Source organism: Lynx canadensis, chromosome E2, assembly GCF_007474595.2.
Source record: "Lynx canadensis isolate LIC74 chromosome E2, mLynCan4.pri.v2, whole genome shotgun sequence".
Taxonomy (NCBI): domain Eukaryota; kingdom Metazoa; phylum Chordata; class Mammalia; order Carnivora; family Felidae; genus Lynx; species Lynx canadensis.
In genome coordinates, this window is record NC_044317.1 from 46,580,516 (window position 1) to 46,594,943 (window position 14,428).

Genomic DNA, 14,428 nt, shown 5'->3' on the forward strand with positions numbered 1-14,428 from the left:
CCCCACCCCCTGCCCCCCCCCCCCCCCCCCGGCAGGGCGTCTGTGGCCGGATGTGGAAGGTAAACAGGCAGCCAGCCCTTCTGCTCTACACTGCAGACAGGCCCAGAAAGGCCCCAAAGGCGCAAGCTGCAGCTTTTCATCTCAGGAAGCCCTGAGGTCCTCCTGGCTCTCCTGAAGCAGCCTCACTGTCCCTTTGCCAGGGCAGAACCAGGTGCTCCAGCGTCTGGGTGCCAGCGTGGCCAGGTGCTGATGATGCAGTTTGAGTAACAACCCCGGGCCCTCCTGTCCACTCTCTACTTGGGAGCCAGATAACATCCTGCTTGAAATCTCGATCGGTATCCCTTGCCCTTGGGACCAAATCTGGAAGTCCCCTGGCCCTGTAGGACCTCCTCTCCCCTTCCCGTCCGACCACTATGCTCCAGGCACACCAGCTGCCTCTACTCCATGCTCTTTCCCACTTTCCTGCCTTCCCTCTCCAAATCCCCAATAATCCCAGCTCTTGCTCATTCTTTTTTTTTTTCATTCTTTTTTTTTTTTAATGTTTATTTTGAGAGAAAGAGAGCACACACGTTCGGGGGAGGGGCAGAGAGAGAGAGAGAGAGATAGAGAGAGAGAGAGAGAGAGAATATCCCAAGCAGGCTCACCACTGTCAGTGTAGAGCCAGACGCAGGGCCTGAACTCAGGAACCAAACCATGAGATCATGACCTGAGCCGATATCAAGTCGGGACGCTTAACCAACCGAGCACCCAGGCGCCCCTTTTTTTATTCTTTAGATCTAAGTTTATACTCCTCTTTGTTGGGAAGTCGTACCTGACCCCTCCAGCCTAAGGTTCGGTCCCTCTCTTAGGGGCATGTCTATTACCTCTACTTATCCTTCTAGGTTGAACCAACCTTTGCTCTCTCTGCTCACCGTGAGACTGTGAGGGCCTTGAGAACAGAGGCTGGATCTGTTTTGTCCACTGCTGTATCATGGGACAGGGTCTGCCAGATACAGGTGCTTAGTAAATAAATATCTATTGAATGAACAGACAAATAGCCAGCCCATCAGCCACCTCTCCACCCATCACTTGTTTTAATGTCTCTCGTGGGACAGTGCCTCTGCTTGGTGTTAGGGGTAGAGATTGATTGCCCACAAGCCATCCTCTGAGAAGGAGGGTACTGTCACTCCCCAAGACCAGGCCGTCTCTGCAGGCCAGTTGAATCCCATCTAAAAGCTGGCCCTGTTGTAAGCTGTGTGCTCTGGAAGGTCCTAAGAAGTCCTCCCCTGGGTCACTTCCAGCCACAGTAGCCAGCTGTCCTCACGGAGTTGAGCATCAATGCCTGTAGTGATGAAGCACAAATAGGATGCTTTTTGAGTGGGGAAAGGGGGGAAATCATCGTTAGAACAGAATCCTATTCTGTGCAAATATTTAACAAGCTAGATGTCCACACATTGTGTGCCAGGCACGGGTCTAGGCAGCAGGGACACAACGGTGATCGTGACAAGAAGAAGGCCCCTGCTCTCAAAATGGTACGGGTGGCTAAATGCAGGGAGACCTGTCTTTTTTTCTTTTTTTAAACTTTTTCTTTTTAGACAGAAATTACTACCTGTAAGTCAAATTAACTTATATAGTAAGAGACAGTGAAGTGTTTTGTTTCTAGGGATAGCTGAAAACATCAAAACATAGCCCTGTGGTTTAGCAGACTAGCGACCTTCCTGAAACCCAACTCACTATTGTACCGTGTTCTGAGGTAGCCCACTTGTCTCCGTGTCCTGAGCTGAGCCTGGAGACAGACGTGCAATACCAGGAAAGGAAGCGCGGTCTGGGCTATGTTTGGTGGTCATCGTTATTTCTGGAGCATTGGCAGAGAAGTCCGTACCACGGAAAATCTAGAGAAAGATAGGCTACACGATGTGGTTGAGCAGAATTTGATAGCTGCCCGTGGCTCTCCAGGCTCTCCATGGGACCCAGAACGACAGGCCACCCTGTGTCAGCTGTCAGGCTTGGCCTTGAGCTTTGTCTGCCTCGTCCCTCCACACCTCGTCACTGTTGGCGAGAGCCATCCTGGGGAATCGGCCACTCTGTGTTCCCGAGTCCGCGCCCCTGGGACCTTCTCTCTGTTCGGGACACAAAACCTGAGACTGTTTTTCCTTTTAAATGCAACTTTGTTCTGCAGGAGAGGAGAAAGGCAAGAAAGAGAGTGCTTGTTCATTTGACGATAGTGAGGTGTGGTCTGATACCCCTTTGAAAAGGGCCTCTTTGCCCCAGCGGCCTTTACCGGGTAATGAGAGGAGGGGGGCCCAGGGAACTCAGTGGGAAACTGAAGCCGGAGGGGAGGGTGAGTTCAGCTTCTACCTTGGAGCAGTGGAGTCTGCGTCTTTGTAGGAAAACAGAATGGTGCCGGATGGCCCACAAGGGAGGTTCTGTCCTGGGAAAAAGAAATGTCCTTGGATGTTGGCCTTGGGGCATTTAAAAAATCTGTAAGCCTTTGCTCCTCACTTCCCGTATACTTCTCAGCCTGCACAGCTCCTGCAGTCTGCTCTCCGCCATCTCTAGAGACTGGCTGGCTTCCACCCCTGAGGGGTGTGTGCGGCACTGCCTGGTCAGGACGGGTTTGTCCCTTCCCGTGTGCCAGGCATTGTGCTAGGTGCTGGGGATTCAGGTGGTGGCGCCTGCCCTCCTTTCTCAATCTCTGTGCAGTGCGTGATCTTCTCAAAACCCTCACACACACCCACATGAACACGTGTAGAAGTAGGGAGAATCGTAGGTACCCATCACCCAGCAGAGCAGCAGTTGTCAACATTTTGCCAAACTTGTTTTCATCATCTCCCAGCACATTCCCCACTTCAGATTATTTTAATTTTTTTTTCAACGTTTATTTATTTTTTTTGGGACAGAGAGAGACAGAGCATGAACGGAGGAGGGGCAGAGAGAGAGGGAGACACAGAATCGGAAACAGGCTCCAGGCTCTGAGCCATCAGCCCAGAGCCCGACACGGGGCTCGAACTCACGGACCGCGAGATCGTGACCTGGCTGAAGTCGGACTTAACCGACTGTGCCACCCAGGCGTCCCCCCACTTCAGATTATTTTAAACGCCACTCCAGACATCACTTATAAATGCTCCAGTGTGTTGGTCTGATATGGATATATGTATTTTATATAACCACGCCCTGTTACACTTGATGCTTCTGACCATGTCTTAAGGAAAAACCCAGAAACTCCTCCCCTTTGCCTTTCTTGACATCACCTTCTTTCTACTTTTCCGACTCTTCCTTCCCTCCCCTATCTCTGGCTCCTTTCCCTTTCCCTGCCTCTTAAATGTGGGCATTTCACAGTGTCCTTTTTCCCCCGGAGGATTTTATCCACCCTCCTCCCTGGCATCTGGTCTCACCTCTCAGTGCCTGACTCCCGTGTCTCTAGTCCCGACACACCTGTCGCTCTCCCATACAATTATTTGCTCACACATCACTGTCCCCTGTTAGACTCTGACGTCCTTTGTGGGAGAACCTAGTCTATCTCCTCCCTGAACGCCTCGCACCAGCACCGCGCCCAACCACGGGAGAAGCTCAGGAGATGTTTGAATGGGTGACCGAGTGAGTGAATGCCTGTGGCATATCCCAAACCAAACTTGTTTTCCAGAGCCTGCCTCGGGTCTTTCGTACCTGGCTTTGACATTGCCCCGTCCGTGGGTCATCCAGGTCAGAAGCCTGGGAATCATCTTTTGACTTCTCACGCTGTAGCAGCAGCCAGGTTTTAACTGATTTCTTTCTCTGAATCCTAAGCTTCCTCCTTTCCTTTGCCATCGCTGCTGTCCTGACTCAAGACCACACACTTAAAAGTGCAGATTGTAGTCAGGCTTGGCATGACTTGCCGTGCCACCATTCGCTGCCTTGAGCTGTGTGACTTCGGGGAAGTGCCTTAACTGCTCTGTGAGGATAGTGCCTGCCTCCGTGGGCTGTGGTCGGACCTCAGTGAGTTAACACTGGTGTGCCCTTTGCTCCACGTCTGTTACCCAGGAAGTCTCTGACGTCCGCTCCCAGCATCATCCCTGTTGTACCGTCCTTGCCCAGGCCTCCTGCCGCGGCCTCCCAGCTGGCCTCACTCCAGGCCCCTGGTTCATCTTGTTAGTGCCGTGAACATTATCTTTCTGAGACTCACATCTAATCGGGTCACTGAGAAGCCTGCCCCACTGGCCAGAGAGCAACTTCTGAGTTCTTCAGCCTCTGTCTACCTTCTGACCCCAACTGACACCATCCCCTGCCACTTCTGAGGGGTCCCCAAACATCTGCATGTTTGTGTTTCTCGCTCTCGATGTTCCCACTATGTGGACCGACCTTCTTCCCAGGTCATCACCCTATCAGAATAGTGCTCCTCTTTCACAGCCCAGATCAGGTGTCACCTGCCCTCCGCTGTCCTCGGACCATACCGCCCGCCCTGCAGCAACTGGCTTTCCAGTGGCCCTCTCCAGCAGGACTGTGCACACCTCCAGGGTGGGACTGTCAGGTTCTGCAGGTCTCCCCAGACCCTTGGCTGTGATTCTCTTTACCTGAATCTCCGCTCCCCCAGGAAGTGGGAAAGCTACCTGAAGGCCACTGTCACCTTAGTAGATGTTTAGTTAAATAAACAGTATTTTTCATGGTCTCTGCCTGTAGCTCTTTCTTTTTTGTTTTCTTGTCCCAGAGGAGAGGGTGCTATGGAAGTTAGAACTTATGGCAAGGGTTTGCTCCCACCGGAGAGAATGGCCGCCTACTTTGGCAACCCTGCTGTGAATTCAGGCTGCCTTTCTGTGGTTCTCCCCATCAGGTTCCATCTGTGGGCACCAGGCCAGACCCTGGGCGAACTTTGGGATACAGGCCTTCTTATCTTCCCTTTGTTTGTCGCTCCACCTTCCAGAAGGGAGCAGGCCTCCACCGTCAGGAATGGCAGCACATGTGGTGTGTGCCTTCCTCCAGCCGCCTGCCACCCACGGAGCAGAGAGGATCAAAGGCTTTAGCAGGGGAGGGGTGGGAAGGGCTTTCACGCCAGTGGTGCCAGAACTCCTCTTTCCCCTTCCGGAGCCCCACGGACAGAGCCGGGTCTTCCACTTGATCCGGTGGGATGTAGGGACTACCGTGGAAGGGCTGCAACCATTTGGAATAGATTTTGCACGGAGGATTTAAGATTTAAGGCAATGACATTTTTCAGCAGCACAACTGTTTTTCAAGTTGAATCCCACATGTCTCTGCCATATTATAAAATAGATAAAAGGAGCTGCTGAGGTTAAATTTGAGGAGGGGCCACCTGCCCTCACCCCCGGCACCCCTGAAGGCAGAGCTCTTTGGGGGATGCTGTTTGAAAATCGCCTCTTGGTATGACTTTCAATTCTCCACTCTTGTTGGCCATGGAGTGTCCCTTTGTGAAGCCCATCGTGGTTCGCCCTCAGGCCTCTGTGTTTCTAAAGAAGGTAGCCAAGGGTGGTGCGCGGGTGATGGTCACCTCGTAGCCCTGGCTTCCTGGTCGTGTAGAGAGCAAGGTTTTGACAGAGGGCAGCACATGATAGTGGCTCTGCCTTCGGGGTCCTCTCCATCTTCACCGCTGTAACCCTGCCATCCACACGGCCACCAGGGGGGTTTCCTGCATCATGCTGCTCCCCCTGTGAGATCCTCCAGAGACTTCCTGTTGGTCTTAGAATGAGACCAGACCTCCCCACCCCGCCCCCGCCCCCGCCCCCATGGCCTGTAGGACACCCTGTGAACCAGCCCCTTCTGCTTGTCCTCCCTCTGTTCCAGCCATGCTCCTACTCAGTCAGTTGGCTCTTCTTGTTTGTTTAGGCTCGTTAGTCACCTCCACAGAGAGGTCTTCCTTGATTGGCTGAATTTGATTTTCGCCTCAGCTGCCCCCTCCTCCAGTTGCTCTTGCCACATTGCCCTGTTTAATTGCACCACCACAGTCCAATATCTTCTTTTCTGTTTCTTACCTCCTCCACTAGAGCGGAAACTTCGTGAGGGCCGGGAAGTTTGTCCGTTTTAATCTCAGTGCTCAGAATAGTAGGTGGCATGTGTAGACACCCGATACATTTTTTGTTTTTGAGAGAGAGAACATGCAAGAGAGAGTGGGGGGGAGGGGCAGAGAGAGGGGGACAGGGATCTGACACGGGCTCGAACTCATGAACCTTGAGATCATGACATGAGCTGAAGTCAGACACTTAACCAACTGAGCCTCCCAGGTGCCCCAACACCGAATACATTTTAAGATTAGAATAAATGCTTGAGAGTTTGGGAAGGGCTCAGAGAAGTGTCTCCTCCTTCTGTGGGCCGGGGGCTGCCTGGGAAGGGTGTTTGATGCCAGCATTTTGGGCCCAAGCTGGGATGACTCTAGAATCCTGGGAGGCCCAGCCACCTTCTTTGGTTCTCACGCAGTGTCAAGGCACTGAGACCTGACCATCTTGTTCCCTGCTGGGCGGAAAGCCTGTGCCTGGCAGCGCAGCTCCCCTCTCTCCTTTTTGGACTCCTCTGGGAGAAAGCAGGTGGTTGGGGCTCTCTGAACCCATAGAGGACTGGCTGTTCTGCTCCAGCCTGAAATTGATTTCCTCCAGGCCCTGCTTTGAACCAGGCCCTGTGAACAGAGGGAGGGGTCTAACCCAGGCCTCTCCTGCCACGTGTGAGGAGAGTGATAGAGCCACTTGGCCTGGGAGCCACCAACCTCCCCCCACTTCTCTAAAAGGCACACAATGGCAGTTGGGCTGCACCTTTGTTTTATGAGTCACCAGTGATAGCCTGTCATAAATTGTTATTTCCTATACTTTCAGAGCTTTATCAGGCCTCTCCTGTGCAATCCGGGATTTGATGCAGGGTCAGTTAACACATTGTGTCGAAATCTGTCATTGTGCCCATATAAGGCAAACTCCTCGGGTTACTTTTTACCTTGGCAGAATCACAGGAATGTCAAGGTAACCAGGCCACCTCAGCATAGCTCTGATTCTCGTTGGGTCACCTGACTAGCCCTCCCTCTCCCATGACTCACCCTGCGGCCCAGCGCTGGGCCTCTGGTGCTGGCGGAGGATGGCATTGGCCAAGGGCCTCCGGGACTGCATTTGGTTTTGTGTCTTCGTTAGAGTGGATCGGATGAGAGAAAATATGTGAGGTACCTCACGTGGGGCCCGACACGGCAACAACCAGAAACAGAAAGCAGTCTCAGCCAGACTTGAGGTTGGTTAGGAGACGTGTGGATCCTGACCCTGACGCCTCCCAGCTGTGTGACTGTGGCAGATTGCTTCAGCTTTTAGCCTTATCTGTAAAATGTCGAGCATTGAGAACAAATTCTGGTAAGCAGTAAGTGTTCAATAAATGTGAGTCACTTGTACAGTTAGATTAGGGTGGGCCTTATACCCGACCCAGTCATAAAAACGCCTCTTGCTGTCTTCGTCGACGGTTCGGCTCCTTAGCAGCGCTGATGAGGCAGGTGGACTGGTAGGCTGAATCCTCCCTGGAAAGCCGAACCCACATCTTCACAGTGGTGCTCCATTACCTCCCCTCTTCCCAACGCACACGTGCACACAAAGGCACTCCTGTTGTGATGGGGCCGGGAGTCAGATCTGCCCCTGAGAGTGGCAGGGACCTCCCTGTCCTCTGACATCACACTGCTCCTGGAGACAGTCGCCCCTTACTGCGGTTTGGCGGGGCCTCAGTGCCAGCCCCAGGAAGGCCTGTAGGTGGGGCGAGCCAGAGTGAGAGTCTAGCCCTGTCACTGTGCCAGGGTAAACGGTTTCACCATTTTTAATGGAGCAATTATGAGTCAGAGGTTTCAGTCTCTCTTTACTGGTTCCTCCCAGTCCTGTAATTACCCTTTGGCTATAGAACCTTCTTTTCGTTTTTCTTTTAAAAAAAAAAAAAAAAATCCTCCTGAGACATTGGTTGATATCGTCTGTCTTGTATATTCAGGGGGACTAAGATGGAGTGAATATGGTAAAGGAAAAAAGAGACCCCCCCCAAATCGAGAATGATTTCTTAACCCGCAGAAATTGTGCCCCCCATCCCCCACCGTCACAGGGCCAGGAAGTAGAGCTAGAGCCTGCTCACATGAGGCTAAGGTCTAGAGTGGATAACTCTGAACACCACCAATTACCTCTTGGCAAACTCCAAAACCTAAGCCAGGAATTTCTGGTCTGAGGCACCTCCCAGATTGACGATGGATTCATTCACTCTCTCAGCCAGTACTCACTGAGCCCATGTTCAGTGCCAGCCCCAAAGAGGAGTTGCACTGAGCCTCAAGAGAGGGTGGGTAGGCTGACGAGTACCCAGCACCTCCATGGGCCGCCTGCCAGGGCTCGTCCACTCAGAGATGAGAGGAATTGATCACGCAGATAAATGCCCTATATTCTCGCGGCCTGCTTCTCAAAGGGATCATTTTACTCCCAGGCCTGAGAGCGGGAAGCCAGTGGGACAGAACGCCCATGAAACAAGTGCATGTCCGTGAGCGCCGCCCCAAGCTCCGGTTTCCCCCACTGTGTCAAGAGCACAGATTTTCAGACCAATCCAGTTCTGCCCTAGCCATGTCACTCACTCCAGACACCCCTCCCTGCCTTCACTGGAGGAGGTTTCTGACCTGATCGGTGGACCATTAAGTCAGAATGTTCCAAGACAAGAAAAAGGAAAAAGGATCACCAAGGAGTTTCGTGGTCAAAAGCGAAACCTGCACCACTGTTAGAAATCACTTGTAGGCCCAGCATGATTGCCCTTCCGCCACCAAGGCCCAGTTTGTGGATCATGTAAGTTCCAGCAGGAAGCAGGCTGTCTTGCTAGAAGGTGAACAGAGGGAGAAATGGTGGTGTTTGCCCATATGCCCCTGCCTGCACACTCTTCTCACTTCTCAGTTCTGTTGGGGAGTCACTGGGGTGGGCCTCGGCTCAGGACGGAAGAAGCACTTGCCTGAATGACACTTGCATCCCCTCAGTGCCCCCTCTGACCTTTTCTCCCCACATGCCAAATGCCTGTTATCTAGATAAGCAAGTTCATAGGCGGATTTGTCCATGATAAAACGTTGATTCTAAAGACTCGTTTTCTTAGGCACCTGTTCGGATTCCAAGACACACAGTCTCGGGGCCAGAATTGGCTCACTTGGCTATCTTTTTGAAGGATCAAAGTTTAAACCAGACGATCTTTAATCTCCCTTCCTACCCCGAAACCTGAGCTCAACTGTAAGCCATTGAAAGTAAATGGGGTTTTTGTAGCTCAGACTCCCTGTTCTCCAGGTGAAGGGCCCCTGTGCCTGATCGTTTCACAGCAAAATGCCACATTGGGCCAGAGGAGGCGGAGGGCATGTCCCCAGTCTGCTGCTGCCCTAATTTAAAAACTGCCTTTTGGGAGGTGGAAGTTTTCTTTCTCTTTTAAAGGTAGCTATTTCAGGTAGGCCTCACCCATCTCTTCTTCCTGTTAAAAAGCTTTCTTTTGAGAGCTGAGCGCCGCCTTCCACCTCCACCCCGTGGCCCCCACCTGCCTTTAGTTCAGACCCTTATCTCCCTGTGTACTCTCTGTGGGGAGGGCAGGCTCTTCCCCTGTGGGGAGGACCCAGTTCTTTGGAGTGTAATCTGAGTAGCTTTGGGTTGGTTGGTTGGTTGGTTGGTTGGTTTTCCATGTGTGGGATAGCTCCTGAAAAGTTCTGTTTGAGAATAGGGCACCTCCCTACCCTGGGCTGCCTACCCCCTGCTTCTCTGAGATTTCTTTTAGCTCCAAGGTCCAGTTCAGTCTAACAAATCCAAGGGTTGCGTAGTTCTAACTGGGCCTCGTATTCCTTCCTCACTTAGAGAATGCGAGAGTTTAATAAATTAGAGTGGTGGTTCTCAACCCTGGCAACGTTTTAGGCTCACTTGGTAAGCTTCCTGAATTCTGTTGCTCAAGACCCACCTTCAGGTCCTTCATTAGGCCTGGGGTGAAGTTTTGGCATTATTATGAAACTCTGAGGTCCATATATTTATTGTCAATTGATTTCCAGCAAGAGTAAAAGACATATTCAATGGGGAAAGAGTAGTCTTTTCAATAAATAGTGCTAAGACAACTGGATATCCACACGCAAATAATGGATGGAGTTGGACCCCTACCTCGCACCATATACAAAATAACTCCAACTGGATCAAATATCTAAATATAAGAACTAAAACCATAAAACTTAGAAGAAAACGTAAGCATAAATCTTTGTGACCGTGGGGGCACTTGGGTGGCTCAGTCGGTTAAGTGTCCAACTCTTGATTTTGGCTCAGGTCATGATCTTACAGTTGTGAGATTGAGTCCTGCGTCAGGCTCCGTGCTGAGTATAGAGCCTGCTTAAGATTCTCTCCCTCTGTCCTTCCCCTGCTTGCGCATACATACGTGTGCTCTATCAAAAATAATAATAATAATAATAATAATTTTAAAAAATCTGTGTGATCTTGGATTAGGCAATGTTTATTAGATAGGACACCAAAAACACAAGCAACCAAAGAAAAATAGTTATATTAGACTTAGTGACAATTAAAAACTTTTTTTGCTTCAAAGGACACTCAGGAAGTAAAAGTAAAAAGACAGTCTTCAGGATGGGAGAGAATATTTACAAATCATATTATCTGATAAGAGTCTAGTGTCCAGAATATATAAAGAATGCCTGCAACATATCAATGAAAAGACAAATAACCAGTTAAAAAATGGACTAGAAGACAGATTTTCCAAAGAGGTTAATCAGATGCTCAGCATCATTAATTATTAGGGAAATGCAAATGAGACACCACCTCACACCCACTAGGAAGACTATAATCAAAAAGTCAGAGAATAACAAGTGTTGGCAAGGATGTGGAGAAATTGGAATGCTCATATGTTGCTGATGGGAATGTAAAATGATGAAGCCTCTTTGGAAAACAGCTTGGTAGTTCCTCAAACGATTGAACGTAGAGTTGCCATATGATCCAGCAGTTAGACACCTAGGTATATACCCAGGGGAATTGGAAACACGTTGGCGCAAAAGCTTACACATGAATGTTCGTAGCAGCATTATTCATAAGAGCATAAGTAGGAATGACCCAAATGTCCATCAACTTGAGATTGAATGGATAAACAAAATATGAGACATCCATAAAATAGAGTATTACTCAGACAAGAAGTGATGAAACACTCACTGATACAGGCTACAACGTGGGTTAACCTGGAAAGCACAATGAAAGAAGCCAGACACAAAGGTTACATACTGTATAATTCCACTTATATGAAATGTTCATAAAAGGCAAATGCATAGAGACAGAAAGTAGATTAGCAGTTGCCAGGAGCTAGCGGGGAAGGGGAGCTAGGGAGTGCTCACAGTTTTGGGGTGATACAAATGGTCTGGGATTAGATAGTGGTGATAATTGTACAGCCTCATGAATAAGTTAAAGCTCACTGATTTTTATACTTTAAAAGGGTGGGTTTTATGGTATGTGAATTACAACTCAGTTTTAAAAAATTGGCTCTCCAAACTGTGCACTTGATTAAAAAGAATACACGCATACCTATGATACAGCAACTCTGCTTCCGTATTGCGTTAGTTATCTACTGCTGGGTAGCAAATTGCCTCAAAGCCTGGTGGCTGAAAACAATATTCATTGTCTTAAAAACTGAGAGAGAGAGAGAAAATAACAAAAACCAGAAGAGCTCACAGGTAATTCTAAGGTACAGCCAGGGTCGAGGACCTCTGGACTTCAAGGATCTCGGGAAGTGTGAAAAACCAGGTCTGATCATTATATTCCTTTGGTTTGGTAGTCGCGTGGCCAGGCTAAGGGAAGGGAGGTTTGGGGGAAGACCACTTTGTGTCGGCCGCCAGAGTGTAGCCAGCAATACTGGGGGTGTGTGGCTTCGCCCCTTTGGAACAGGAACTACACAGTAACGAATGGAACATCTACTGATCACTTACTCTCCGCAGGCTGTGCGTATTGCCGTATTGAATGCTCACACCGTGCCTATTACCTTCATTTTACAAAGGAGGAAACTGAAGCTGAGGGAGATGACCTCTGTTTTCTAAGGCCTCGCACAGTAAGTGGCGTGGCGAGGCGAGGATTTGAACCCATGTTTGAGGTTCGAGAGCCCTTGCTCTGGAGCACTGTGCCACTCTGTCCTCTCCTCAGCCTGCCTCGTAGCCTGCCCACTGCTAACCACCGCCTAGGTCCCGCCCTTGAGCCAGGGTCTCTGCAAGTCCAGTGGCCTTGATGCCTGAGTGAATGAGGCTCCTGAGGGCTCGCTCCTGTCCTTCTGTTGGAGTGGCAAGCCGCGAGCAGCATCTTCCGTGGCTTGCGTGTGGAATATCTGTAGCCCCAGGATTTATTTTTGTGAACTTTTGAAAGCAAGCAGTCTTAGCCCTAAATCTTGGGACTCTCACCAGTACAAAATGGGATTAGAAACCATGAAGTCATAAATGACTAGACATGAGAGGCCCCAAACACATTCCATTCATTGTAGGATTTACTAAGGACCAACTGTGCAAGGCAGTGGGGTCCTGCGGCAAACAGGACTCGGCTCTCATAGAGATTCTGGTAGGCTTGGGAGGAAGACTGGTTCTGGACAAAGGACATAATTTCTGAGAGTAATAAGTACAATGAATATGACCTACCGGAGTAAAGTGATTGCATGGTGCAGATGTCAAGGGCAAGGAAGACCTGGGGTGATGTCATCTGAGGGAAGTCCTGAGTGATGAGAAATAACCGGCCCTGTAAAGACCTACAGGAAAGTTTTCGACGAGCGCTTATCGCGAGGTAGGAACTACACGCAAGTCAGTCTGTTGGAGCGACAGCGTGCTCGCTTTCTGGTGCTTTACAGGGTGACTGGCCGAGGCAGGAACGTTGGCTGCCGGGGAGGGGGTGTGGGGGAAAGCTGGTTTCTGGATGGACACGCAGGACCTTTGGAATGCTCACTACTCCACTCTGCGGTATTTATACCTCTCCTCCGACTGGGAAGTCAGAGCTTTTTTGTGTAGGCTGAGAAAAGTCCGAATAAGGCAGCGTCGGGCCAGGACATAAGCAACATTCCATATTTCCCTGTAATTGCTTTCGAATTAGGTGATGTCGTCATGGGGCAGGCACACACAGCATGCCTGCTCTGCCCCTGGCTGGCTATGGATTGAGTCCTGGGCGGGCAGCTCACTGTGTCCCCCATGCTGCGAAACCACCAGCCTCAGTTTCCCGTGCTGGCGGGGCTGCATCCATCTACGTTGTGGCCACATTATCATGACCAGTCCGTTATCTGTTCTCAGCCTGCTCCCTGGTTTCTGTCCCCTTCAGATCTGGTAAAGGCAGTGGGTCTTCAAAAATAGTACTCACACATACGATCTCAGAACCGTCCAGAGGCTCACAGATCCCCTCGCTCCCTGGATGGTCCGTGTGGATGTTGCCAGGGTGATCGCCTTTTTGCCTGAGCCACTGGCAACCCACATTCCCTTCGGCTGAGCTGTCGGGCCCTGAAAGGGCCTTTATGGTGGGAGCAGTTTCTGCTTTCAGGAACTGAAAAGATGCCCCGCTGGGGCTAGGCCTTGTCTGAAGCCTGGCAGTGGCCAGGCAGATGGGCGATAAGAAGGCTGGATGCCTGTCCTAGGAATAAATAGCTGTCCCTCCCTTGTGTCCAAGCCCCAGACACCCTTCCTGAGGACCCGTGGAAGCAGGAACCATGGGCAGCATCAGAGGCCACAGCAGGCAAGGTGGGAGTTCAGGAAGTGGGACGGCGCCCTCCCCCTCAAGGCAGCTGATGCCCCAGCGGAGCGGCAAACCCGACACGGTATTGCAGAGACGGGGTCTGAAAACTCCCGGCACCGTAGGGAGCCCTGTCTTGCCTCCGTGTACCCTGGGGGAGTTTGCCGTGACCAATTGCAGTCAGTCCTGGGCCTTGTGGGTCAGGCTGTCGGCCCGGGCTGTCCCGCGAAGGGGGTGGGCAGCGTACACGGTGGAAGGCGGGGGATGCGGTGTGAGGCAGCAAAGAGTTTTTCCTAAAAATCGTGTGAAGCGTGGAGTCAATGGAATCCACATGTGAGCATCTGCCGCGTGAGTAGAAATAGTGCAGCCTTCGACCCTGGTCCGGGAGCCCTCTTTGCCGGGGCCGATCCTTGAGGCCAGTATGCTCGCCCCCGCCAAGGGACTGGGCTGAGCCTGCTTCCAGACCCAGACTGACTTTGCAAGAGACTCCCTTTATTCTGGGTTCAGTGGAATCCCATTTCCCTCCACACCACCCCCTTCAGTACTATGACCGTGTTTTGTAACAGGGAACGTGTTTTGTAACAGGAAGTCGTTGAGAAGAAGAGGGAAGGAAAGTTTTTTCAGCTGGGCAGCCTCATCCCACCAGGACCCTTTCCTCTCGCACTCACCATCACTGTGCCCACTGGAATGCCACTTGGTTGCTCTGTCTTAAGATGTTTGCTTCGGATTCAGTACTGCCCCAGAGTAGACAGGGTTTACCTCTTTGGGTTGGAGGAAGGAGTCATTGATGA

General features: G+C 50.9%; 1 protein-coding gene and 1 long non-coding RNA gene across 6 annotated transcripts in view; one reads left to right on the forward strand and one right to left on the reverse strand.

Moving 5' to 3' along the window:
* ACTN4 (actinin alpha 4) overlaps positions 1-14,428 on the forward strand; it is a 71,137-nt gene that overhangs the window by 23,942 nt on the left and 32,767 nt on the right. The gene's annotated exons all lie outside the window — the stretch shown is intronic.
* Positions 759-7,595, reverse strand: LOC116737793. 2 transcript variants are annotated; one of them, XR_004342978.1, is made up of 2 exons: positions 6,986-7,595; positions 759-1,321 (listed from the first exon to the last, which is right to left on the reverse strand). It is a non-coding gene; the product is annotated as an uncharacterized LOC116737793 (long non-coding RNA). The 2 variants fall into 2 exon arrangements; XR_004342977.1 differs by having other exon boundaries at positions 759-2,099.